The sequence below is a fragment of the Drosophila navojoa genome, chromosome 5, assembly GCF_054131105.1.
Source record: "Drosophila navojoa isolate 15081-1374.11 chromosome 5, UAZ_NAV_1.0, whole genome shotgun sequence".
NCBI lineage: Eukaryota > Metazoa > Arthropoda > Insecta > Diptera > Drosophilidae > Drosophila > Drosophila navojoa.
The window spans coordinates 7,063,232-7,090,655 of record NC_142893.1 but is presented as its reverse complement, the minus strand read 5'-3'; the positions used below and the strand labels follow the sequence as shown (position 1 = coordinate 7,090,655).

Below are 27,424 nucleotides of genomic sequence, written 5' to 3'. Positions count from 1 at the left end.
ATTATATTGAATTATTTATTTCAAGGATATCGATTTTTTTTTAGCGGTGCACTAGTTATTGAGATTCGACTGTATCTCTTTCGGTTTAATAGCTATCGACGACCTCTGTTAGGAATCCATTAATACAGCGGGAAGGGACTCATGTTAGTTATTTGTTGTTCGATTCAGCCCGCTGCATTAAAGTAATAAAATTACCAAATATTACTCAATCGATTCTATGATATAATAATTTATAATATAATAATACATTTTAATTTATAATTTAATAAATATTTTACATTTACTTCTATCTATTTCAATACATTACATCTACTCTATCGTAGCTTATATACATATAAGCAATTGCCAATTTACAGGGTATTTTCCTTCCTTTATTTGGCTAGCTTAAGCCTGCAAATCGAATAAGTTTTAGTTGGGCTTGTTTCAAAGCTATACACATATATCTTGTCAATTTGCTTTTAATAAAAGTCAGTCAGTTTGGCTGATAGACAGATGCACACACACACACACACACACACATACGCATACATGCACATACACACACACACACACACATATACACACTTCACCCTACCTCTAATCGCCTTAGCTGCTGCAGCTTGAAAGTTTGCTCACTCAACAAACTGCTTTTTGACTGATTACGTTGCCAGCGCATTTCTTATACAAAATATTTGCTGAAAAATTCCATCATGTGCACTTGGGAGAGCTTAGAGAGAGATTGTATGTGTAGAGAACTGCAGGGAACTGCAGAGAACTGCAGCGATGCTGCACTGAGCAAGCAGAGCTATTAAGTTATTCCGCTTTATGAGCTCCATTAAAATGTACTTTCAAATACATTTTTTTTATATGTGTATATATATGTATGTTCGTTCCGTTCGCTCATTTAATAACTATATTCGTTTTTCTCTTGCAGGTCTTTTCGGGTCGCCGGCAACATTAAGATAAATATCAACGGGCGGAAATGTGAGTAGATAATAAAATCATTTAACTAAATGTGATTCGCATACGAAATTCACACGCATGCAAATCACTCAACGAAACCAGAACCGAACCGAAGCAGAAGCAGAAGCAGAAGCAGAAGCAGAATGGGAAGCAGTTGAAGTTGAGAGAATCATTCCCAGTTTGTTGGCTGTGAATCAAGTGTTGTTTTCGTTTTCTTCGTCTTGCGACTGCTACAATAAAATTGAATTAATTTTGTTGCGCTGCGAACGCACCTTCATTATAGGCCATTTAGTTTGTATAATGAGCGACGCAGATTTTCCAAAACGAAAGACTCAAGCAACGAACCTGTCGATCCAGCGGGTGCTTAATTGCGCCCAATGATGAAAATTATATGTCGCTCTGCCTCGCCCTCCCTCTCCCTCTCTCTCTCTCTCTCCCTCTCTCCCTCTCTCTTTCTGTTACATGCTTTCTCTATGTCGTACATAGCCGCATTATTTAGTTAGTTGTGCGTTCTACAACAATTCATGTTCTTGTTGTTGTTCATGTGCTGCTGCTGCTGCTTCTTCTTCTCCTAGTTGTAGTTCTTGTTCTGGTTATTCATCTTTTTTTATGGCATTTAACACGCAAGCACCGCCTCCTGCCTCTGCTTCTGCCTCTGCTGCTGTTAACGAGCATTCATATTCATATACGGTTAATGTCTTTTTGCCCCCTACACGCCCCTCTGGCCCTGGCCGTGCCCAGCCTGGGGGGCATTAAATTGTAGCAGTGCGCGTTCTTTAATGTTTTTTTTTTGTTTTTCTTCCATCTACATGTGGCGGCGCTCTAAAACATGTTTGTTTTGTTGTTGTTGTTGCTGTTGGTTTTTCATGTTGGCCATTTGCCTAGGTCACTGACCACAGACAAATTCACAACAGTTAAACAGCTGCCAGCTTGGCCAGCAGTAGCCGCATTAGCCAGCAGCTCATCTGAGCCATGGCAACAGCCAATATCCAATATCTAATGGCTGTATGTATCTGGCATTGATGCGTCGCTTGCCAGCGCCACAGCTGAAAATCGCCAATGCAGCCAATAGAGCTGCCACATTTGTGTTAGAGCTAAAAACTCAGAGCAGGGGAGAGAATACGGCAGGGGAGCTTCAATATTTTTAGTGTTATATGAGAGTGTTTTGCTGTAGAGCTTACAGAGCTAATCCAGATGAGGCTGAGGTGACTGAACTGCAGTTGATCTTGGCTAAAGCCAAGCAGCTGCAATGAAGCTGTCGTTAATAAACAAACGAGTTGGAGTAACACATAAAAAAGAGAAAGAATTTTTGCTAGAAAATGTGTAGAGCTTAGACATGATACAAGTATTTTGTTTTTAAATGTATATAGAGCTCGTTATAGTGATTTTTTATGATATATGATATCGTATGATTTTTTTAACTTTTTCCAAAATATTTAAATTAAATACATTTTAAAATAAAATATAAATTAATTATGACATTAAGAATATAGCAAGTCACTTTAATATGTATATAATTTTGACTTATTTTACTTTTATCAAAAGCTTACAATTTTATAGCTCTGAAAAGTATTATTTAAATGAAATATATTTTTTAAAATAAGAAATTAATGAATTATTTAATACGTATATAATTTCTATTTATATTTTATAAATATATTTATTATAAAAAAAATATATATGTGGGTATATATTATATATAAAAAATATACTTTTGACCCTTCAAAATAAAGCTAAATTTGTATATATATATGTATGTATGTTTATATATGCTGTATTTATTTACTCAGTGAATATCTGTTACGTGTCCAATAAATCGAAGTGAATCTCGTGCCTTCAATCAGTTTATAGTTTGCTAGTCCATTTCATAAATTATCCACAAATAATTAAACTATTGTAGGCTCTCTTCAATTAGCTATTCACACAACTACGCATAATCCCAGATACATTTCAAATGCTCTATGAATTTCTAAGGCCCATGCAATTACACTAAAAGCCAAATTCGGTCAACGATTTATTGCATTGATTATAATTCACAAATCGAATTTATGCTTCGTTATGTCTAACGATAATTTATAATTGATAATTGATAAATTGTTAAATTTAGTCACATAATCATATATCAAAGCCCAATTAACTGTTTTCACTCCGAATTAATTCATCAATCAAATTTTAGTCAATTAAAAAGTCTTTCATGCCAACTATAAGCCTATTTAAATTGATTATTTTAACTGCGCTCAATTTAGTTGTATTTCCAGCTAATTAATATATACGCATATATGCATCGTTTTATTTTACTTATTTAATTAATTAATTCATAATTAAAGGCTTACAGCGAAATTGCTCGAATTGCATGGGAAAAATGCATTTGAAAAATTCCTTGATTAAGCGAGAGCTCGAGGCTATTTAAATGTTTAATTGAAAAAGGCTTGTGCTAAATAAAAAAAAAAGAAAAATAAAATTTGTAGAAGCATTTGCAATTGAATTCGCATTTGTTGCTCATTTATTATTATTAATTAGCATATAGAATTTCAGGCCGAAATCAGCTTTAATGCTGCATAAGCTCTTTTCATAATTTTCGCTGATTGTTTGCCCAAAGGGGCTGGCGGGGTGGAGGTGTGGGCAAGGGCAATGCGACAGCAATTGATAAATTAAATGTGATTAATTACAGCTGCCAGTTGACAACAGCAACAACAATAACAAACAATATAAACAGCTTTCAAATTAAGCCAATCGCTGAGTGGGCGCCCCTAATGAGCTGCTTGTTTTTTGTGGCATCCACAGTTATTGCTGTTGCTGCTGTTGTTGTTGTTGCTGTTGTTGCTGTGGCTGATGTTTTTGCAACTGGCATTAACTGCATTTAGATAGCCACAACAAAAACAGTTTTGCATTGCATTTGTGAGTAAATGTTTTAATTTGTTTTGCGGCTACATTGAATAGCAACAGCAAAAAAACAAAAAAAAAAAAAAAACCAAACCCCACCACTTAAAACAGCTCAAAAGTTGGAGTTAGAGAAGGTTTTTATTTTTAGTATTTTGTGGTTTGGTGAAACTGCAAAAAGCATTTGAAATGCCATTGGCAAAAAGTGAAAACTCAGCTCGGTTTGTAGACTGTTAAATTGCTGTAAATATATATATATACATGTACACATAAATATATGTATGTACATATGTATTGTGTATATATATATATGTTGGTATTTATGCATTAGAATTTTGCAACAGAAACTTGAGCTATGAGTGGCCTGCTTAAATGTAGCTAAATATATATATATATATGTAAATATATATATGTATGTATATATACCCTGCATGGATTACTATCCTGTACTTGAGTATGATTCTTTTCTCATTGCGAATATTTCAACCTTTGCAAGAGACAACATTGAAACTCTATAGGCACAAGTCGGCTTTAAGCTTGGAATAATGAGTACTTGAAGCAAAATAGTTGAGAGCTGTGAAGATACTTATGCAGTTCGTTATTATTTCAGAATATGTTTGAAACTTTGCTAGAAGTTTTGCACAACAATTTGTATTGGTAAGAGTGTGAGGAGCGAGTAGGTAATAGAACAGAGACTCGCAGTTGTTTTGGGTAGAGAAATGATAATATATATTATATTTAAATAAATAATTCTACAGTTCAGAAAGATTCTGCAACGCAGAAAAACTCTTCGCCAAGATAATAATAATAAATAATAATTAATAAAGCGAATGTCTCGAGTTGAAGCTTGTGCTTGCTCTAATTGTGCGTATAAGCTTCAACTCGAGGCAATCTCTTTATTATAGACTCCAAGCATTTAAATCATATAAAACTGCCAAAGTTGACTAATTGATATCAATTTGATTTATAGAGCTTACACAGATTATTAAGAAAAATAAATCACTAGAACAAAGCCTTTCACTTTAAGGGGTTATAAAATCGTAAATAAAAAGTCTGCAGAAATTGATTAAATAAATTAAGCAAGAGTCTGACGAAACTTTTCTCAGGCTTTTTTGAGTTGCTGAAATATGAATATGAAGTTCAATTATATCAGAAAAAGAGCAAGAAAACAGTTTTGCCGAAAGGGATGCAGAAGTTAGAGGCAGAGAGGTGGTTGGGGTCTATAGGCGTGGCAAGTTATGATTTGTTGAGCTATGTAAAAGAGAGTTTTATAGATGAGCAAAATTAGTTTTAGATGCTGTAGGTATATTTTATTATATATTAAAATTATATTTATTAAAATTATAATTATATTTATTCACAAATTATATTTTATAATGCTACCAAAAATACCAAAGTGCATCTAAAACTAAATCCATAAAAAATATTCAAATATTTCCAAGGCACAGATTTACTTTTATATTCATATAAATATCATAAACATCTCATTTATCATTAGACTCAATCATATTGGCTTATCAGACATCAAATACAATCTCAATTTTTCCAATTCACAATTCCTTAACTCCAACAAATCTGTATTGTCTGCCCCATCCACACTCCACTACTCACTCAACTACAGGGTATGCCTGAAATGTTTATAAATTCCTCGTTGTACGCAGCAGCTTGGTATTTGCCCAATGGCTGCGATGCAGTGCCGTGGCCTATCTTTAAGGACCATCGGCAGGGCTGTTGCAATTTTCCTGGCATTTGCCACTCATAACTGTGCTCTCCAGTTCTTCCAGGCCGGCCGGCTGCTGCCATAAAAATATACATATATGTATATGTATGTGTGTGTGTGTGTGCGTGTTGAAACATTTAAATAAAGTTTACATGCTTCACTAGCTGTGGTTTCTTCTCCTGTTGTTGTTGCCCTGTTTGTTAACGTGTGTGTGTGTGTGTGAGTGTGTGTGATTATGTGTGTGCCTATTTGCCACTCAATTTGCGTTCATGTGTTGGGGCACATTGATGCTGCAGCTGCGCAGAGCCATTTGTTTGATGTGCTATATAGAATATATATACTATATGTATGTATATAAATATGAATATGAAATAAACTATGCACACATATATATTCATAGTTTACTCCATTGAAAAGTTTTTACATTAAAATGTTGAACAACTGCAAATTTCCAATGCCAACACAAAATCAAAGCAACATATTTTGTTATTCAGTTTTTTGTTTCCCAACTTTTTGTGAGTGCAACAAATTAATTAACAGCTGCCACAAACACACACACACATACATACACACACACACAGTTGTTGCTTGATTTATGTTAAATTAGGTCTAGCATTTTTTTGATTTTTCACGAAAATGTTATTGGAATACTTTTGGTCAGTTGTTGGGGCTCTGGTCAGCTCTGGTCGCTTTTAATAGCTCGTGTTATTATGTAAGCGTTTGCTTTTGGGGTGTGAACGTCACGAGCGTATTGCATTTGGATTGCATTTGTGGTCCGAAAACTTGTATCTCTCGTATCATGCAACATTCACGCCATGCAAAACAAACAAAACAAACAATTGCAATAGCAACAACAGCAGCAACAACAACAATTGCAGCGAACGCATAAAAGTTGTTGTGGCAGAAAATGGACACAAAACATTTTTGGTGTTGGCTTTTAGCTGGTTTTTGTTTGGTAACAAACATTGGGCGATAAAAAGTCGAGTGCAAAAGCGGCGCGACTAGCAAATACCTGCACCGAACTGGCATAGAGAGAGAAAGAGAGAGAGGGAGATAGATAGAGAGAGAGAGAGAGAGACTGAAGGAGAATTTATAGTAAATAAAAATTAAACTAAAATATATATGAAAATGCCAAAAGGTTTTAAGAAAATAGAGACATAAGAACTTTATTTTTAATAAATATACAAAAAATAAATAAATGCTGATATATATATATATATAAAAAAAAATAATAATAAAATAAGAATTGAACATAAATAGCCTTTCTAAAAATAATGGAGATCATAATAATATATATATAAAATAAATATACCAATATAAATCAGTTCATATATGAATTTAAAAAAATAAAAAAATTATATAGATGCCAATTATATAAGAAATATATAACAAAAAATAAATAAATAAAATAAATCAATTTATAAATATAAAATAAATATACCAATATAAATCAGTTCAAATAAAAATTTTAAAAAATACAAAATTTAACATTTAAAAAAATCAATATAGATCATTATGATCATTATGATAGATCAATTATATAAAAAATATATATATAAAAAAAATAAAATAAAATAAATAAATAAAATAAATCAATTTATACAGAAAATTAAAAAAAAATCTATATCCTTTATAAAAATGCCTATAAATAATTACATGTAAAATAAATAGGTTTTGTGTATAAAAGCAAATATTTTCGTTTTACACTTTTCTAAATTAAATCCCAATTATTTTACCTAAACTTAAGCGTATCAGGATCAGCTAGACCTGCCCTATATACCCTACTCGAGTTCTTTATTCGACCGGGTATATATGGTAAATTGCATTGGCGATTCTACACATTCTACATTCCCATTCGCATTCGCATTCGCATTCACCGTTCTCGTTCTCGTTCTCGTTCTCTTTGGTTCCCTGGGCGCAGCACAACTGTTGTTGTGCGCTGTCCAATCGGCAGAGGCCTTCAAAGCGCACATTATAAATTGGGCGCAGTTCGCAAAGGGGCGCATTCTTCTTGCCTCAGCAGCAGCAGCAGCAGCAGCAGCCGCAGTCGCAGCAGTTGCAAATCGAAAACCAAAAGTCGAGAAAATGTTATAAATAGCAATGAGAATGGAGGCTGCAGTTGGCCAGGAAAACGCTCGAACTGGGCTTGGTTCGTGGCATGAATTGCAAAATTTGTAACTGAAACGCGAAAACGGTAAAGTCCACATCAAGCTAGAGAGACGGGAAGAGTGAGTGAGAGAGAGAGGGCGTGAGAGAGAGGGAGGTAGAGAGGGAGAGCAACTATTCCAATCAATTGACGTCCAAGTCGAAACTGAAGTCGAGGAGCAATCAACGTTTGCCACAAAGGAGCGCGCAGCGTTAACCAAGCCAACTGGTCAAACTGGTTGACACAGTTGGCCAATAGGCAAGCGGCCAAAAGGGAAAAGTGGCAGCACTGGCCGGCCAGCAGCTCAGCTGCAAGACTCTAGCAAAAAGTAGTTTATAAAGCACAGAAAAAAAAAAATCATTCTATTTTTTGTGTGCTTTTTGTTCATAATGCAAAACTGATGAGCGAGGGCAACTGATAGAGAGAGAGAGAGAGGAGGAGAGAGTGGGGAGAGTGGGAGGCGATGAGGCTAACGTGATGAAAAACAGTGAAAATAAAACAAAAGTCACTGCCAGGGCAGAGTCTCAGGTAGCTGCAACGCTGAGAAAGTGAAGAAATGAGAAAAAAATGAGACAGAGAGGAATAGAGGGAGTGGGAGAGAGACAGGTAGAGTAAGAGAATGACCTGCGACATTTGAACTGCTAATTTTCACTCTCTTTGACTCGTCGACGTCGTCTTTGTTGTTGTTGTAATTGTTGTTGCTGTTCTCCATTCATTTGAAACGAACCATCAAAGCGAATCTGTTTGCCAAAGTTGGCAGCCAAGTTCTTTGGCGCTCGCTGCTTGGAAAGTTAGCGGCACTTGCTGCACTTGCTGCACTTACTGCACACACCTTTTGCATCATTTGTATGCGTTGCATTTTAAGTGCTCGGTCATGGACACGCTCCAAGGCGAACGCCCCTTCTGGCCGGCTTTGCCTTCATTTATTGTGGACATTTGCTGGCGAGCGCTAATTGAGAATTTGACAAAAGTAAAGATGGCAATAGATTTTCCTACAGCTTTGCATATTCTTGAAAGTGCTGATGGTTTAGTAGAAAGGTATATAGAATGAAGAGCAGTCTCATTTCATTTCGAATTCTTAAGAGATCATTTCTTGGAGAATTCTTGAATATGTATATAAATTTGGAAGTTTTTGTTTTAAAATGTATTAAGTGAAACTGATTCTTCTAGAATTTTTATATTGAAACAGCAGCAATAATTACTCTTTCTAGCTTAAGCTGAACTATTTAAAAATAACCATACAAAATATTGAAGAAATAGGAATATATATATGTAAAAATTATATTATAAACAAGGCAAATACGCTAAATTAAAATACAACTAAAAAGTAGCGAAATGAAATGGAATAAAAAATATATAAAATATTTTACAGCATAGCAAACAAAAATATATATAAACTTATTAAAATTGAAAAATGCTAAAAAATGTATATGCACATATACAAAATTATATGTACATATAATAATACAAAATATTTAGCTAGAGCCTCATAATTCAAACGTCTCCAAGGACTGCATCATCGACCCAGAGATCTGTTTTTTATGTCAACAAAAATGAAGTGCGCTCGCCACTCGAGATTAGTGGCATATTTTCGCCAGCTTGACATAATTTTAATTTGATTTTCCTTCGCCTGCCGTCTTCAGCTGCCTCCAGTATTTACTGTACCACTTTGGTATGGTCTGCTGCATTTTAAGTATTCAGTTATCATTTTTTTGCAGCTTTGCTTTTTGGCTGTTTGGCCACGGCAAATTGTCCAGCTGTGACGCGTCTAATTGGCCAGCAAAATGCTGGCCACTAATAAATATCATCATAAATTTGGCTTAGAGTAAAGTAGATTATGCTAGGTAGAATATTGTTATTGTTATTATTATTACTGTTATTACTGTTATTATGAGCTCAAATTGTGCTACATTTTGGCCATCGAGCTGCGCCAAGGCGCTTGGTCAGCTGCAAGGCTGCAGGCCATAAATTGGCTGGCAGCCAACTTTTAGCGGGTTTAACCTCGACAAAGTAGCTGGAAAATGCTGCAGAACGAGGGCGAAGATAAATAGGAGAATGAATTTGAAAATTCTATAAAAAAAAGTTGGCATATTACATTTTAGAATATTTTGTGATTGTTGAAATTTATCTAGCGCTTGTCTTAAATCGTTGACAAGCTGGCTGCGAGCTAGATTCTAACCTTTATTTTGCATCCCTCACTCTGTCTTTCTTATCACTGTTAGTTTACCTTTACTCTATTTGCTGTCATCCCGTCTCTCTCTCCCTCTCTCTGCTCTCTCTCTCTCTCTTCCTCTTACTATCGTGTCCTCTCTTCCAATATCTTAAAATATCTGTCACTCATCCTCTCTTGCTCTTTCTCTCTCTCCGTCTCTCTCTCTCTCTCTCTCTCTCGATTCTTTCATCAATTCCTTAGTGTTTCATATCATGATTGTAAATGCTCTTAAAACTTTTTCTTATTGACTCATTTGCAGTTTCATGATCCTCTTCACTCCATTCGCTCCATTCAATCTCAGCATTCGCTTCATTAGCGGCTTTTTCTTCAACTGTATTAAAATAAAAAAAGAAAATTCACCTGCTGCACAGCCTTTAGCTTCCCCTCTGGTTTTATGCTCGAAAACGTTTTTCTCAGTTTGATGTTAACCTCGCTCGCGATGCTCGGCAGTTATCTCTCTTTTTGTAGGCTCTGCCATGAAAACCTGTTTGCAATTTATCGATTAACCCACGTATGCACATGCCATGCGGATAACTGAATGTGTTCATACACGAGTTGAGTAATTGCTAAATAAATGCGAAAGCCCGATGCACTCAATGAACAGATTCAGTTATTCAGTTGCACATATGCCAGAGACTTGTATAGAGCCGGGCACAGAGCCCCAGGGAGTGGGGAGGGTGATGCGCCTCTTGGCGGCTCTCTGAATGAGCCGATTCAAAAGCATTCGCATGCACATTGCCATGCACTTCAAATGCCAAAAGGCAACCAAATACCTGAGCAGGAGCAGCAGCTAGAGCTGGAGCCTGTGCCCCTTTGACTTTTGGAGGCAGCGACGGCAACGGCTCTGCCATTAATACAACTGCGGCACATTCGCTCAGAGCGCTTTGACATGCAGGTTGGCTGGCTGGCTGGCTGGCAGGAGCTCCACTCTGGGCATAGTATACAAATGTATATATACACCTTATATGCCAGCCTGTTGGGTGATTATGTCTGAAGTGGATTGTGGAAAAGCGCACAAAGAGTTCAGCTGGAGCGGGCCAGAGGACGGACAAATGCTCAGTGCATTAATTAAATGCAAAATTGTGCCCTCTCAGGCTCACTCGAATGTATATTTATTGTGGGTAATGTATTCGGCATTAATAATGTGCTCCTCGCCCACCCCTAACGAAGAACGGATGTGCTTAAACCCATTGCTCTGCCGCATTTATATGGCTTCATGCTGTGGCAGGAGAGCCCGCACGTAATGCAATAAACATATCAACGTTGCCTAAGAAAATTTCAATGAATTGCGCGGAAGTTGTAAAGGACTCCGTCAAGCGTTACTTAATGCTAAAAAGCAACAGTTATGTTTGCTGCAAGTTGAGCATTTGATAGGGAAATTATTCACAGAAAGGACTTGAGTAATTGCTATGCTGGCAATAGAGCTGGAAAAAAAATCGTATGAGACTCCACTCGATTTTAATTGAAAAAGAGAATAAAATTCCATAAAAAAATTAATATAAATAAATAATTTTAATTTAAAAAATATTTAAAAAAAAAATTTAAAAAAATTTTTTTTTTAATTAAAAAAAAATTTTTTTTTTTTAAATTAAAAATATAAAATAAAATAAAATAATAATCAATTTAGTTGGGATTATTTAAATGTAAAAAAAAGTTTTTTTAGTAATAGCTAATCTGACTTTGCTGAGCTGTATAAGCAAGAACTTTTGCATTGCTATTATAAATATTAATATATTAAAAGTTATTTAATGAGAATAAAGTCAATTTTATAATTCAGCATTGCTTCTGCTTTCTGCTAGGCGCAACAATATATCGACATTGCACAAAGTCCATTGATCTAGAGCAAAACTTGATTTGCATCGATGGTCCTAACAACTCCAGCAATTACTCAACTCCCTTTCCTCTCTCCCATTACAAGCAATTCTCTGTCCGCTCTTATTCTGCTCAACAAGTGCAATTCAATTTTCTGCAACTGACAGAAAAGATTTTCCCTTCTGTTGTAACTTCATGCGTATAAGCCTATCTACAAAGTATTTTATACACAACTAAGAGCTGCATAGAGGCTATAGCTCTCTATGCTCCATAGTCTGCTTCGATATGCAACTCTAATAATTTCAACTTTTCGCTTTGGCCAATGCACTATGGGTAAAAAGTCGATTTTTTTGGCATTAATTGTAAATGAAGAGCTAGGAACTTGAAATTTTAGGAATATATTATTAATATTAAAAAGGAAATTCGGATTTTTTTTTTTTACAATTGGGCGTGGCATTCAAATTTTCCGCCCCTTTTACATATTATATTTAATTAAAAATCATTACCTGTGGGCTCAAATTATTTTTAATAACTTTTTTGTACACTTTTAGCAATTTTAAATTATATTTTTATTATATTTCATTCAACTGCAAGCAAATATTAATATTTGAAGACTCTTAGAAATATATAAAATATATGCGATATAATTTTAAACTTAATGGTCTTCATTTTCTTCATCTAATTCAAAATTTAACTCTAAATTTTTATCATCTTTGTTTTGAGCTTCATTTTCCTCATCCTCATCCTCATTTTCGTCTTCATTTTCTTCTTCAACTAAGGTTGGCTCCATTAAGCCTTCAAATGTTGCTGGTAATTCAAAATTGGGATCTTCCTAAAGTTCAATAACTTCTTTTGGGAATTTTTTTTCTTGTTTTTCTTTTCGCGTTCTTTTAAACTGAGTGAAGAGAGAAGTGGATCAGATGAGTCTAAAGCCCTATTAAATATATCAGTTAAATTCTCTAATCGGCTACATTTCCTGGCGTGAGATTTCCTATCATTTCTATACAGCTTGTTCCGGGATTCAGACGCGTTTTCTCCTAATATGCCAACAGGAATTATGCAAGTACCCATAATTTGGTATCCATACACCAAAATTTTGTAAACATCATTGATATTTCCACTTCCATTAGGCCTGGGTTTATCCACGTGAAGACCCATTTCATCCCACAGCCTCCGCTTAATTTCTTGTTTACGCAATGATACCTTTTGTTTGTCGACATCCTTAACACGCCATTTTTTAATTTCGATTCTGTACGATATTTTCAATACAAACTCAAGGAATCGAATCCAAGCATGCAGAGGGCTAATTCCATATTGCAAATTCGTAGAAGAAGTTCTAAAAATTTCCGAAGTACTTTCCAAAGTACCTTCACAATCAATTATCACCCTGCCACCTAGCATGATGCATTTTAAACCTTTCCAAATTCCGGTTGCACTTTGGCAGATGCTTTTTTATATACTATACAAATTGCTTTACTCTTTTATCAATTAGATTATTAATATTTTCGCTAATATAATTGTTAATTTTTTCAATAATAAAGTTTTTACCGCGCCTTCTTGGCGGTTGTTGTTGGTCCATACAAGCTCTGCACGAAAAAGCTCGTTTTTAACTGCAAAAACTAATTTTTTTCCAAAAGGAACAAAAAGGAGCAAACGAGGTTAATAGATTCCGAACCTGGACATAATACACAACAACTGTTATATCAAACCTCTGTGAAGTGGTGTGCTGCACAAAAGTAATACTCCACGGAACACAAGTACATTTGTTAATTTTTAGCTAAAAATACACATAGACAACACACTGGACAACTGGACAATAACACAATTACAATCAAAAAGTAATAGCAATAACTTATTGTACATACCATTAGGTACGTTTTCCATTATACACTTTTTTTTGTTTATGTTTACACAAAAGCTCCACTTTAATTGCAAGTTGAACAAAATTTCCCGCGCTTTTTATATATCAAACGCAACTATGCAACAGCTGACTTTGAGTATGTGTAAAATATTAATGGTAGTCGCTAAATTTTTAAAAAAATACTATTCAATCTAGTTGAAGTATATATTTTCAATAAATAAAAGAAAATTTTAAATTGTAAACAAAATTTTTTTTGAATAAATGCCAAAAAAATCGACTTTTTACCCATAGTGCAATGTCTCAAATGTTGTTTTGCGCAATGCATTATGCAGTTTGCTTGTTGTTGTTGTTGTTTGTTGTTGTTGCCATTGCCATTGCCTCATTGTCTCATTGGAAAATGAGCTTTTCATTTGCCGATGCAGTTGCGTAAAGTATGCTTTTAGCTTTTCATTTACAAGCAAACAAATGCCTCAAATGGAAACAAACGCATGTTATCCTTATGAAAATATATATCCTTGCTGCCTGAATGTTGTCTCTGCAGTTGCTGTTGTTGTTGGCGTAGCGCAAATCAGCTTATTGCAGATTTACAGTCAACGGTTTGGGTTTGGGTTTCAGTCTGCCATTTATGGCCATGATAAAGAGTTGAGGGAGTAGAGCAGTAGAGAGAGGGGGGAGGGGCAGAGGGAGGGAGAGTGATAGCACTGCAAATTTGCTTGAGCATTTAATTTCAACTGGTTTCGTTGCTTGCTCCCATTTTGGTTAGCCAAATATTTATATTTGCCCCCAAATTGCACTAGCTCTACGGTGTTTTTCTAGGGGGCGTGGCCGGCTTTTGAGGTTGTTGTTATGTATGCAGCTGCTTGATAGAATATCTCTATAAATCGAACATCGTCATATTTTCCATTCAATTTTCAAGTCTAGAGAAACAAAGACTTTGTGCTTGGCCAGAAAATGACTCGACTCCGATCGAAGGATTCCCCACTCGTCCCTGCTGAGGACTCTGACGGGGAGGACGAGGAAATTGCAGCAACTGGAAAATTTTCATATTCATGGGCTGCTGTTGCATGGCAAAGGCAAAATTCGCATACAAATTGTTTATTTCCACATTGAAGCTCAAGCAAAAGGCGTGGGAGCGAGGGCGTGAGCGGGAGCGGGGGCTGGGGCGAGAGCAAGAAAACGAGATTGTTGTGGGTGTGGAGTAAGCGGTGGCTGGTGGCTGGTGGCTGCCTGCATCTGCATAAGCTGTGACGACTCAATTTCAGAGTACGTGAGTGTGAGTGTGTGTGTGTATGTGGAGAGAGTGAAGCCAGCGCCAAATTGAGACAATATTTGCGCACACGTTACACATACGCCACGTTGCACGCGCGCTGTCTCTGTCTCTGTCTGTGTGTGTGTGTGTGTGTGCAGCAGCTATAAACGAACTTTTTGCATGTTATTGGCTTAGGGGTAGTCAGCACGTATGTGTGTGCGTGTGTGTGTGTAAAATGAAACCACGTAACAAAATGATTGCATTTGCCAAAAACACAAAACGCGAATAAATTTGGCTCACACACACACCAATGCGCAAATTGCTGGGCGTTGACATTGCCCCGACAGCCAAGTGTGTGTGTGTGTGTGTGCTATTTGCTGTGTGTGTGTGTGTGTGTGTGATTGGTTGCTGTGCATATTTGCTCAAAGATGACTCATTTGCTGGGACAACGCGTAACACTCTAATGAGTTTTTGGGCCCAGAGACAAACCCTTGCGGCGCAGCTGTCCGCCCCCGCTGGCACTTGCACTTTGACCTAGGGCAATGCGATTGGGAAATTGCATGTTGCCTGTATGCGCTTTAAATATTTCTCTGATCGAAAGTTTTTAATTGAACTGCCAAAAAAAAAGTCAAAGTGATTTTTGTGGGGCGAAATATCTGGAAGGTAAAACTCACAAAAGTGATTTTGCTTTTATTTTTATATTTTTCAGGGATAGACCCCTGACCCCTAGGCTATTTGTAATTAGCTTTAAATTTCACTTTTCTGTCGAAATAACCATCACATAAATTCCTACAAATGAATTCTCATTTCTCATTGCTCCCGTAAACACTTTTGCTTTCACATGAAATCAGTTCAGTTCTCTATAGAATATGTACATTCATATATATATATATATATATATATATAGCATATACTCTTTCATGTTTCTTCTTTCCTTTCACAGCAGAAAATACTCATTTTATTCCCAAATATTTGTACAGTTATTATATTTGATATATGTATATAAATGCATCTTTCATTGCTTAATGTTTTCCTCTTCTCAGAACTGGCTCCCTCCTCCTTCACTTGGCCTTCACATAATTGCTATGGCATTTTCTGTTCAAGATCACAATAATTGCTTGGCTTTCAGCTGCTTGTATCTATACTATGGATTATGTGCTGCAGCTGGATCATATCATCGCATTCATTTCGCATATTGATTGAAGTTTCGTGCGTTTTTTTCTGCTGTTTGCACAGCTGCGACGCATCGAGAGTCATATTGACACTTTAATGAGTCGCATTTACATTAATGGCAACACGCACACAGGCACACACACATGTACACGCAGAGAGAGAGATAGAGAGAGAGAGAGAGCGAGAGAGAGACAGACAGAGTTGAGGTTGAGTCTGTATCTGCTTTATATTCAGCATTCACGTATCTATGGCACTGTGTGGCTTGCCTTTTGTCTTGAATTCTGGTGTCCTTGTAGCTGATGCTGCCTCTGCTGCTGTTGCTGCTGCTGCCACTGCTGCTGCTGCTGCTGCTTGCTAGCATCATTATTCGCACCATTATTCCTGGGAAAGTTATCTCGCAGCGTGACTTAAAAGTTAAGCGTATTCATTATGTCCTTTGTGGACGCTTTGCCACGTCGTACAAGCGCAAACACCTTGCCCCACATGCCGCAATCGCCCAGCATGCCGCATGCCGCATGCCGCATGCCACAGATCCAGCATTTCTTTTGTCCTGCCGTTGTCAGCCTGTTGCCGCGCCTTTGTTTTATTTACTTTTGCAATTTGTTTTCGACTCAAGAGTTGTGGCAAACAATAAAAATCCAGCCTACGGGCCTGCCTCGCCTCCGCGCTCCACCCGCTCTCTTTCACTGAGTGTTGCATATATCCCAAGCATCGCCACAAGCGCCCCAATAGCTGCCACACTTGTATCCTTTATCCCTTTTTGACTTGCTCCCTCTCTCCAGCTCCCTCTCTCCCTTTCTCTGTCGCTCTCTTAGTCGCTCTGCACTTAATGCTGATTAAGCTGCTGTCAGCGCCCTGCTTAATGTTGATTGCTTGCGCGCTGAGTTGAGCCGCATAAAGTAAATTTAAGCTGCTCTTGCCACACCTTAATGCTGCACGGCTCTCTCACGGCCCTTCTGCACCGACTGCAAGCGCAGCTCAAGCCCAAGCAGCTGAGTTGAGCTCTCATAAATAGCTCGACATTAGCTTGACGAACTTTCAACAACTGTCAATGCTGATTACAAGCAGAGCAGCAGCAGCAGCAGCAGCAGCAGCAGCAGCAGCAGCAGCCCAAGCCGCATCAGTTCCACTGTCAACTGGTCTACACTTTACACACTTCACACACACATAGACATCTACACACATTTCACGCACACACACACTTAAGTAGCAGCCACTCGCATTAATAACGAGTGAAAGAGTTTTGCCTTGCTCCGCTCACAAAAGTATGCAAGCTGTAACTTATGACTCTGACAGTTACACACACACACACACACACACACACACACACACACACACACACACACACACACACACACACACAGTCTCCCACACACATGGCCAACCAATGTGGTTGCTATCTTTACTGTTTTTGCAATTCATATGCCAGCTGTGCGCTTATTTATGCCAGCAAGTTTTTCGTGTAATCAAGTCCTACCTCCTGCCCAATGGCTGCCAAAGGGTATATTGCATTACATTTTCTAGGAATTTCAAGTGGCACTCGGCAGAGTACGTACTAAACTAGCAATCATTTGCCGTAACTTGACTCAACTAAACTGTCTCAAGTTTATTTCAACTTTTAAGTTGACTTCCAGCGTAATTTCATTTCCATTCTCAATGAATTTTTATGCAATTTAAATTAAATATATGTGAATCATTTAGGTAGAAGTAATTTTAAGTTGAACTTCACATGTTTTTAATAATTTTATTGGAGAAATTTTTATATTAAATATTTATTTTTAATAAAAAAAAAATAAATAAATAATTTAACTGACAAGTGCCTTGCTAAAAATAATCCAAAACATATAAAAAATTGCTACATAATTAAAAAAAAAATATAATAATAAAAAAAAAAATAAAAAAAAAAAACAAAAATTGTAATAAAGACATATATCAAATTTTCTTTACATATTTAAGCTAAAAATAAATATTTTCAATTTATTTTTCATATATGTTTTATATTTTTCAATCCAGTTTATTTACTTAATTTATATTCTAATTTAGGGCATATATTTTAAATTTTTAGTATTTTTCTAGGTATATATGTACTCACAAAAATTGATTTATTTTTTTTTAATTCATTATAATTATTATTATTATTATTATTATTATTATTATTATTATAATATTTTTTTTTTTTTTTAAAGCCAAAAGCAACTTTCCATTTATCCAAAAAGTCTATATGATGCTCTAACACTACAGGACATCTCTTAGTCGAGCATACCGAAACTCATTTGCTACGGCAAAAGTTAATTTTCTAGTTGAGCCACTTGACAGACGACATGAAAGCAGTAAATTTTGGTAGGCTTTAGTGGAGTTGATGATAAAACTTTGGGCAATTTTGGCATTTTAAAACAAACTTTGTATTTCCTGATTCGCTTTGTTTATCTCTCTGCACTAATCGTGGCCTTAGTATTTGTTGAACAACAAGCACCTCGACTCCCACTAATTAGTGGCTGGGAATTTGATCGACTTGCCATTGTCAGTCCCGTCCATCAATGCTGCTAATTAGTTGTTGCTTGGACTTCAGCTTGGAGCTCGACTTCGACTGGCCCGCCTCCTCCTATCAGTGTCTCTAATTTGATATTTTTGCTCTGTTCTCTTTGCAGCTTCACTATGTGCGCTCTAGGGATTGATTGTGGACCCGATAATTGCTGTAATTCCGTTAAAAGGTAAGTGAGATACGTAATTCGTCAGTTTTTTGCTGCCAACTGTTGCCACTTGCAGCATTAACTAAGTGGATTACATTGCGCATACGCCACGTAGTCTGGGGGAGCTCTGCGTCTGTCCATGCCTGTTGTTAGACCAAAGACACTCTGCCATACCCATGCCATTATTGATAATGGCTGCCATTGTTTCAGCTGTCATGGAAGCTGCTGTTGTTCCACTTTTACTTGACAGAGACTCGTATATCTCGTTGCTGCAGCAACAGCAACAGCAGCAGCAGGAGCAGCAGCAGGAGCAGCAGCAGGAGCAGGAGCAACAGCAACAGCTTAAATCGCATTTGTCGCTCCATCTCAGGACTGTTTGTTGTTCTCTGATACCCTGTAGGAAGGAATCTAAGCATGAAGAGGCAGTTGAGACATGCCAGTAAAAGATATCCTTAAATCTGTTCTGATGTAACTTGGGTAGTTCTAAGAAAAAATTCTAGGCATTTAATTGCTTTTTATAGCGTTGGCTTTTTATAGCAGGAGATGCCTTCGAGTCTCTTTGGATATCTCTCAGTCAATCTATCTCTCAATCTCTTTTACTGTTAGAGGTAGTGGAGATATTTCGCTGAATAGACGTTTCATGGAAGACCTCTAACACACGAAATTCAAACCTGCTATTATCAAATTCCAATGGACTTTAATTGGCTTTTATAGCAAGTTTGTTTTGGTGTACTTTTTCGGGTATCTTTTAGCATCACTGATGTTTCAATATGAAAACATAGTTCTATGAATAAAGTATAGTCCAGGCCATGCTTCGATCTGTTCTGCTACAACTATAAAAGATATTTTTACAAATAGACGTTTCTAGGATCTTCATAGTGTTGATTTTTATAGCAATTTTGCCTTTCTTCGATTATATCTTAATCCAAGTAATCTTTCAATCCGATTCTTTCGATAGTGGCTTTTCACAGGTAATATAATTTATTCCAGGGCATCTCTTAGTCTACACCACTGCAGCGTCTATTTGTTGCCTCGCTGTGAATCATTAGCAAAGCTGATAGCACTTATTGTCGGCATGTGCATTGAAATGCTTTCAATTAATTGATATCTGCACGAAACACTTTCACATTGCTCTACTTTGCAGGCAACTAGCATACATAGCTGATATCCATGTGTGTACGTGTGTGTGTGTATTTGTATATGTGCATGTCAAAACGACTTTCCTTTTGGCTTGACAATTTAGTTAGCGACGTCTTGAGTGACTGCAGAGTCAATTTATTTAAATCGCTTTCGAGTTTATAGAGATTAATGCGGCACTTTAAGTGCCTCTCGCTCAGGGCAAGGTCTTTCTCTTATAGAGCTGTATAAATTCGCCATAAAGCTGTTGAACGCCATTAAGCTGGCATTAACATAAGCATAGCCAGCGCTAGGCCAACTATAAATTAAATAAATTCAATGGCATTTGCGCTTCAATGCGTGACCCACATACACGAAAGGAGTGTGTAATGCAGTTCCATGTGTGTGAGTGTGTGTGTGTGTGTGTGTGTGTGTGTGTGTGTGTGTGTGTGTGTGTGTGTGAGTGTGAGTGTGTTAGGAGTATCTTTGTATATCAGTTGATAGCTTTTGCTGGCGTCTTTTCACACACATACTCCCTCTCTCTTTCTCTCTGTCTTACAGTGGCAGCACATTTCCGGCAGCCATTGTTCTGTTGATTAAGCGTTGCCATATGTTGCGAGTGCCTTTGCTGTCACAAAACTTAATTGCAAACAACGCAACGCAGCGTGTCAGCCACAAAGCGAGACAAGTCGTCTCTGAGCTGAGTTTGAGTAGAGCATGCAACCCGCTGCTTCTCCTGCTCCTCCTGCTCCTCCTGCTCCTGCTGCTGTTGCTGCTACTCCTGCTGTTGCTGCTACTCCTTTGTACTTTGATCTATGGCCGCTGGCAATGTTTATCATTTGAGATTTAACAAAGCGCACGGCTGCATTTCAATTAACTCGAGGGCTCAGCACAAGTTAAACAGATGCCAGCCACTCGCCTGCCCCACTCCACTCCTACTCCTCTATGTAACTCAGCTGCAGCTCACTCACGCAGATGCGATACAACTCTCGACTGCCGTTTGCTCTAGTTATGCACGCTCTTTGCTGGTCATTCTCTGTGCGACTTCTTTAAAAAAAAAAAAAAATCATAGCATACTTTTCAGCGCCGCAGAATGACTCAACTTTTGCCAGGACATTTAGCTGGCTTGCGGGTTTAAATGTAAAAATGTAGTTTCGTTTCCCAGCTCGATCCGGGCAAATTTATTGCGCTCAAACTTTCTGCACCGAACTTAAGAGAATCTCTAGTTTTTCTCGACTTTTTTGCTCAGTTAGATTGTAGACAATCTCTCTGCAATTGTCGCACATTAATTGCCAGCGCCGTCGCTTATTGATTTTTGTGTCACACGGCTGAAGCCAGCGGAAACTTTTTGGGCAACAGTTTTTCTTGCTCCACGTTGGCCACGTAGACGCGGCACAATTAAATGGAAAATGCCAGCCAGCTGACAGCGGCAAATAAATTCCACGATACGCGCCAATTGCCACAAGCCACTAATGAAGTGCTCAACTAGTACGGAAATTCTTAAAGCTTTCGCCAGCTGGCATTTCATTCCATTTTAGCTCTGTCTTGATTTGCATTTAAATTTAAATATATATACATATATATGCATGTATATATATACTTAATGTAGCCATAATATATGGCTGCTTGGGGCCAGCCTCTGCTGCGCCGAGTCTTGTCTATTGCTACCCACTCGAAACTCCAAGCAGAGCCATAAATTTTGCATTGCGTATAAGTAGCCTGAGTAGCGTCGTAGCTGGAAAGTATTTATGAAGTATGTACAAAGTGTATGTGTGTGAGTGTGTGTGTGTGGAGTAAATGTGCCTGCCTGGCGAACATTAAATATAATAAATAGAGAATTTTATTTTCTATTTGTCTACACATTTCCTGCTTTTTTCGTGCTGATAATGGCAACAGTTAAGCTGACTCTGACTCTGCCTGTCGTAGCCATTAAATATACATGACAACTTTTTAATCTCTTGATGCATTTTACAGGAATTGTGATTCAGATAAAGAAAATATGTGCTGTTAAGGTAATAAATCGTTTGCTATATATATAGAGCGTAGGGAATGAGAAGGAGGGAATGCTTGCAGCTGAAGTTTTCTTAACTGTGCCAACTGTATCATAAGAACCATGCTCAACAACTTTTAATTGAGAGCTGAAAATCATCAGTAGAATCCAGAGAGAACAATAAGCAATCGTAAATAATAAAAAGTCAGAGCTTACGGCTTTGAGCTGTACAAATATTAATTAAATAGATGCCTTTATAAGGCGAGCAACGAGAGAGAGAGAGAGCAGCAAATAAGTAAGAGTCGTAGAGCTGCTGGAATAGTAGATACGCTACGACTTGGGTTTCTTTTATGCCAACTCGGTAATGTCAATAATTTTCAATGGGTTCAGGGTATAAAAAGAACTTTGAGCTTGAGTGGAAACAGTAAGAGTGTGCCTGACAAAGAGATACCCCGAACCCCATGCAAAGATGATCTTGCAGTAAATCCACACTGGTTTTACGACTTAGTTGAGTCTAGACTAAAGAAAATTAATCATTAAATAACTTTTAGTATAGGGAGAATTTCAGTGCATAAAATAGTCATTTAGCTGAATCTTTATTATAGAAAATCGTTAATCATATAACATTTACTAAGGAAAGACTTTCACAGCATAACATCTGCATTCAGCTTATCTTTTACTATACAAAATTTATTATTAAATAATTTTAATGTAGCAAAAAATTTACATTTGGCTTATCATTAATCTTAATTTGGTTGAAATATGTTTTAAGAATATATTTTAGATTAAATTATCGATTGTTATCGATAACAGAAAAATGAAACTGCAGTTAAAGTCTAAAAAAAATATATAATTTTTATTATTCTGTCTATTGTAGACGCTCATATCATTCCCCATTCGCCAGAATTTTATCCCCAGCAAGAGCAGAATTATGTATTTGAGTGCTTAACACTTTGAACATGTACTAAATTGTAGTTTAAATTTATTATACATAACTTTCACACAGTTAGTTAAATATACATATATATAAACTGTAATTTAAAATTTCAAGCAAGCTACAATTAAGTATGAACTGCTTTGCTTAATTTGATAAACTTGCATTCTAAAGTAACTGAAGCTAAATGCAAACTTTCAGCTCTGAAAACGATGTTTGCTATAGATTGCAGCATTTAAAAAGAAAATAATAATAATAATAATAAATAGAGAGAGAGTGAGAGACGCAAAGCAATTGCAGAATTTGTACTCATGACAGATGCTGTGTCAGATTTATTAACATGGAAATGGGAGAAGTCTGGGGCACAGGTTTAATTTTACAAATTCTCAGCTCTGTTCGGGTCTGCTTGGCTCTGCTTGTTTGTAGTTCCTGTTATATTTAGAGTTTTGTCACGCCGCTGGCACATTTTTAATTTGTACACCATGTTGCACGTCTAGTTGAGAGAGAGGGAGAGAAGGGGGCATACTTCCCCCCCGTCCACATACATATATGTGTTTTCGACTGGTTTCTATGCACAGTTCTATGCAAACAAGCAGCCAGCAGAGAGAACACAATTGTTGCCGTTTAAACTCAATTGCATTTCTGTGTCTGCGTGGAGCGAGGCTGATGGGGGGGGGGCCTGGGACTGGGACTGGGAGAAGGCTGTGCCACAAGCATCTCGAGTCGACTACTTTGGCTCTCGCTCCATCTTGTTGATATTGTTTGGTTGTTGGTATTTCTTTTGTTGCCGCTTCCAGCAGTTTTTCCTTGTTGCATGTCCAACAAAAGTGGAATAAAGTTGTTGTTGTTGTTGTTGTTGCATCATGTACTTGTGCTTGTTCGTTCATCTTGCATTGCTGTGGCTGCTGTTTCCGCTGCCTTGGCCCCGTTTCCTGCTCGGCCTGAAATCAATAAAAATTTATATATTTATGTGCAATGCGCTGCGTATACGTAATATTTCAGCTTTAATGCCACATTAATTGTCACTAAGCATTCGCTGTTCGAGCTAAAAGCTCAAATTAATTTGCTGCAAAGTGTTTCGCATCTCCCAAAACACAAACTCACGCACGCACACACACACGCACACAAATACCTTGGGCATTTCATGGACTCTGGCAGTGAGCACTCAAGTTGTGGCAACTAAAAAAGTGTATATGTGTGCATGTGTGTGTGTGTGTGTTCACAATCGGCTGCACCTGCTCCTTTGGGGGAACTCGCACAGCACAGGACTCATGCCACGTATTACGTATACGCAGCATGGCTCCACCTTTTTCTCTCACTCGCAACTAATGCGCTTTTAATGCAGTAAAATGCTGTCTGCAGGTGTTATTATTATACTCATTGTTATTGCCAATGCTATTGCTGTTGTTGTTGTTGTTGCTGTTGTAGTTTCAGTCCTGTTGTCGGCACTAATAACATTTGGAATATTCCCTTATTGTGTCTAGACCGGAATCGCATTTCCGGCACGCAAACCTGCCAGACGAATTTTATTGCATCTCATGTTTGTTTGCTCGCTTGTTGTTTTCACAAACATGCCAATCCCCCGCCCTTGCACGCTTATGAGCTGGCAAATTAGCCAGCAATTTATGGAAATTATGTTGAACTTGTGTCACACACCCCTCAGAAAAAAAGAAAAGAAAAACAACTAAATTAATTGTCTGCTGACAGCTGTTGACTGAGTAAGAAGCAGGCAAGAGAAAAATGATACAGTTAGTCTTAGCGACTGACTGAATGGAGCTCCAATAACACTGCGAGTTATAGACAGTCAGAGATGAACTAGAGTTAACTTTTCTGACTCGATCCAATTCAAAATATCAAAGCTTAAATGTCCATTGTGTTGTGCTGAAAGCAAGTCATTCATCAGCGACTGTTAAGCTAATGTTTGTATGTTAACCCAAGGTTAAAAAAAGAGCAATGTTAACTCAATGTAAACTAATATTCAGCTGCCTATTACTATTTTCTGTGTGCTATTTCATAAGAGCAAAAATGAGTAGAAGGCAGCTGAATATGCTTATTGAAATATGTAGATACCATCCTAACATTTGATATAAAAATCCTAAAAGGAGTAGAGAGTCAGAGATTGATTATCATCAAGATAATCAACTCGTTACGATTCTTACAAAATTTTAAATATTTCAAGACTTTATAAATCAAATATCAGACGCATCAAAAATATCATGGCATTCAGCCAGAGCAGCAGAGTTAATAATACCCCATAAAGAGCTATGCAAATTTCCCCTGCTTTATATCTGCAATGCTCTCTATCTATTTATACTCATATATCTATCCTTACTACTTGATGCTGCAGTGCTCAGACATCAAAGTGAAAGTCTTGGATGCCGAAAATGGCATCAGATATACATACATATATGCATCCTCCTTCAGCCCGAGCTAAATGCTCTTGATTTAATTATTGTTATTATTAGCAAACGTGGTATTTATTGTGTGTTTGTTTCATGCCAGCCACGCCCATTATGTGTGTCCGCACGTAATTGATTTGCTTATGTGTGTGAGTGTGTGCATGTATTTGTATTGCCTGCTGCAATGGCCCAATTATATTTAAGCTATGCCAATTTCGTTTGCTTCAGGCTAATTAAAGCAACAGCAACAACAACAACAGCAACAAGCGCAACAAAGCCATCAAAGCAAATTGCCCAAGTGACAATAATGAGACGCCTAATGTTGATCAATTTTCATTAGCCAGAGCAAGCAGTTGCCCATCCTGCTGCGCCAGCTCCTGCTTCTGCTCCTGCTCCTGCTTCTGCTTCTGCTCCTGCTCCAGCTCCTGCTTCTGCTCCTCCTCTACGCATCTTTCTTAACTGCTTAAACAAAGCAAATTTCAAAAATTTCTGACTCCTGCTCTGCCACGCATCTCTACCTTCGCCCGTCGACACTCTAAAAATTACAAAAAAAAAAAACTTTCTCAAAAAATGAAGCAAAACTTGGGCGCTCATTAGCTGTGAGCTCAAAGACAAAACAAGCTGACAGGGCCACGCCACGCCCATCGCGCCCACAGCGCAGCTATATAGATACATATAGATGTATATATTAAAATTGTATCAAGCTTAACGTTGACTTTGCTTTGTTTTATTTTTGGTTTCTTTTAGTGTTCGCTGTTTGCTTTGCATTTTAGCTTGAAGTGCGCTGAAATTTTATCAGAGCTCAGAGAGGGAGACAGAGATAGAGAGAGAGAGGGAGAGGGGGAGTGAGCGCAAAAAAAGTTTTCAAGACACGGCTCCAAGCAGGACGCTTGGGGGCTGATGTTGAGCTGGCTTGGGTTGGATTGTGCTGAGTCTGGGGCGGGTGCTAAGCTCAGTAGTTGGGGTGGGGGTGTGGCATATATAATTTCAGGTAACGCAAAGATGTCGCTACTTAAAAAAGTTTCCCGCTGTCTCGTAAAATTCGCATGTTTATGGCGAGGGTGACGGCATTTGGCAACCCTTTGCCTTTTGTGAATGCTACAAGTAAACACCTGAGAGTAAATATAGCTGAGAAGCACCCAGTCTTACTCACACACACACACATATATACGCGCACACACGCACAGCTGGTGTATATTACATGTGACAAATTTTGGCTGGCTTCTTGAATTTGACAGCTCATTTTCAGCTGTGTGTGTGGGTGTGTGTATGTGGGTGTGTGTGTGTGTGTTGTCTGTTGATAGGTTTTCACCAGTGACGCCATCTTAAGGCAAAGTCGAAGCCATATATATACATAAATATATGTATGTATCTATCTATATATCATATCAGCATATCAGCTGCGCCACATTACCTCGATAGCTACAACCTATGCCCTAGGCCGCTGCTCCACTGCTGCTGCTGCTGCTGCTGCTCCATCTCCTCGAGACACGCTGTAATTCGGCTCTGCCATCGCCTTGGCGCATTGTTAATTAGGGCTGCGTCAGTTGCGTTCATTAATTATGCATCCAAAGTGCCAAAATGGGAGCCGCGCTTCAAATTGTAATTTATGTCGAAAGCTAGGCAACACACTTTGCAACACTGCGACACACACACACTGTTACACTTTACAACACTGGCACACACACGCCACACTCCACACTCCACACTACACTCTGCTTCACAGTTTTTATATAAAACATTAATTAGTTCCGCAACAGTCGCGATAAAATGTTTTCGGCAAATAGTTTGCGCCAAACTGTGCATAACACAAGAGCAGCACAAGCCGCAACAAGAAGGAGAAGAAGAAGAAGCAGAAGCAGAGGAAGAAGAAGAAGAAGAAGAAGAACAACAACAACTACTACTACTAGTAAACGTTATGCATTAAGAATTTTCAAAGCGGAGCCCTAACATTTTCACACCTGAGCGCATCTGACACATGTCGTTGGGTTTTCTCTATAAACAATATAGGGTATTTAATGGGTTAGGGTATAAATGTTAGTGCAGTGGGCTTGGCTCTAAGCTTGTGCTAGATATATGAAATAAGCTTAGTTAGACTCTTGTGTTTACATATATCAAAAATCAAGTGATATCAAATGTGTACTAAATCCTAGTCTTCTTAAGGTATGCAATGAAATAAAAATATATACATTAGTAAAAATATTAAAATAAATTAAATTGTTATTAGTTCTCCGAAATTGTTCTTGGATAAAAATGAAATAAATTGTATTTAGCTCAAATTAAGTTCATAAAGTCAAATA

General features: G+C 37.5%; 1 protein-coding gene across 6 annotated transcripts in view; it reads left to right on the top strand.

Annotated features, from left to right (window-relative positions):
- The first annotated feature begins 886 nt into the window (after positions 1-886).
- The window catches only part of stan (Protocadherin-like wing polarity protein stan), a 45,875-nt gene continuing 19,337 nt past the window's right edge, over positions 887-27,424 (top strand). For all 6 annotated transcript variants that reach the window (XR_016197197.1, XR_016197198.1, XR_016197199.1 and 3 more), the window contains exons 1-2: positions 887-963; positions 18,644-18,706. The gene's annotated coding sequence lies outside the window, so the exon portion shown is untranslated. The remainder of the gene's footprint in view (positions 964-18,643; positions 18,707-27,424) is intronic.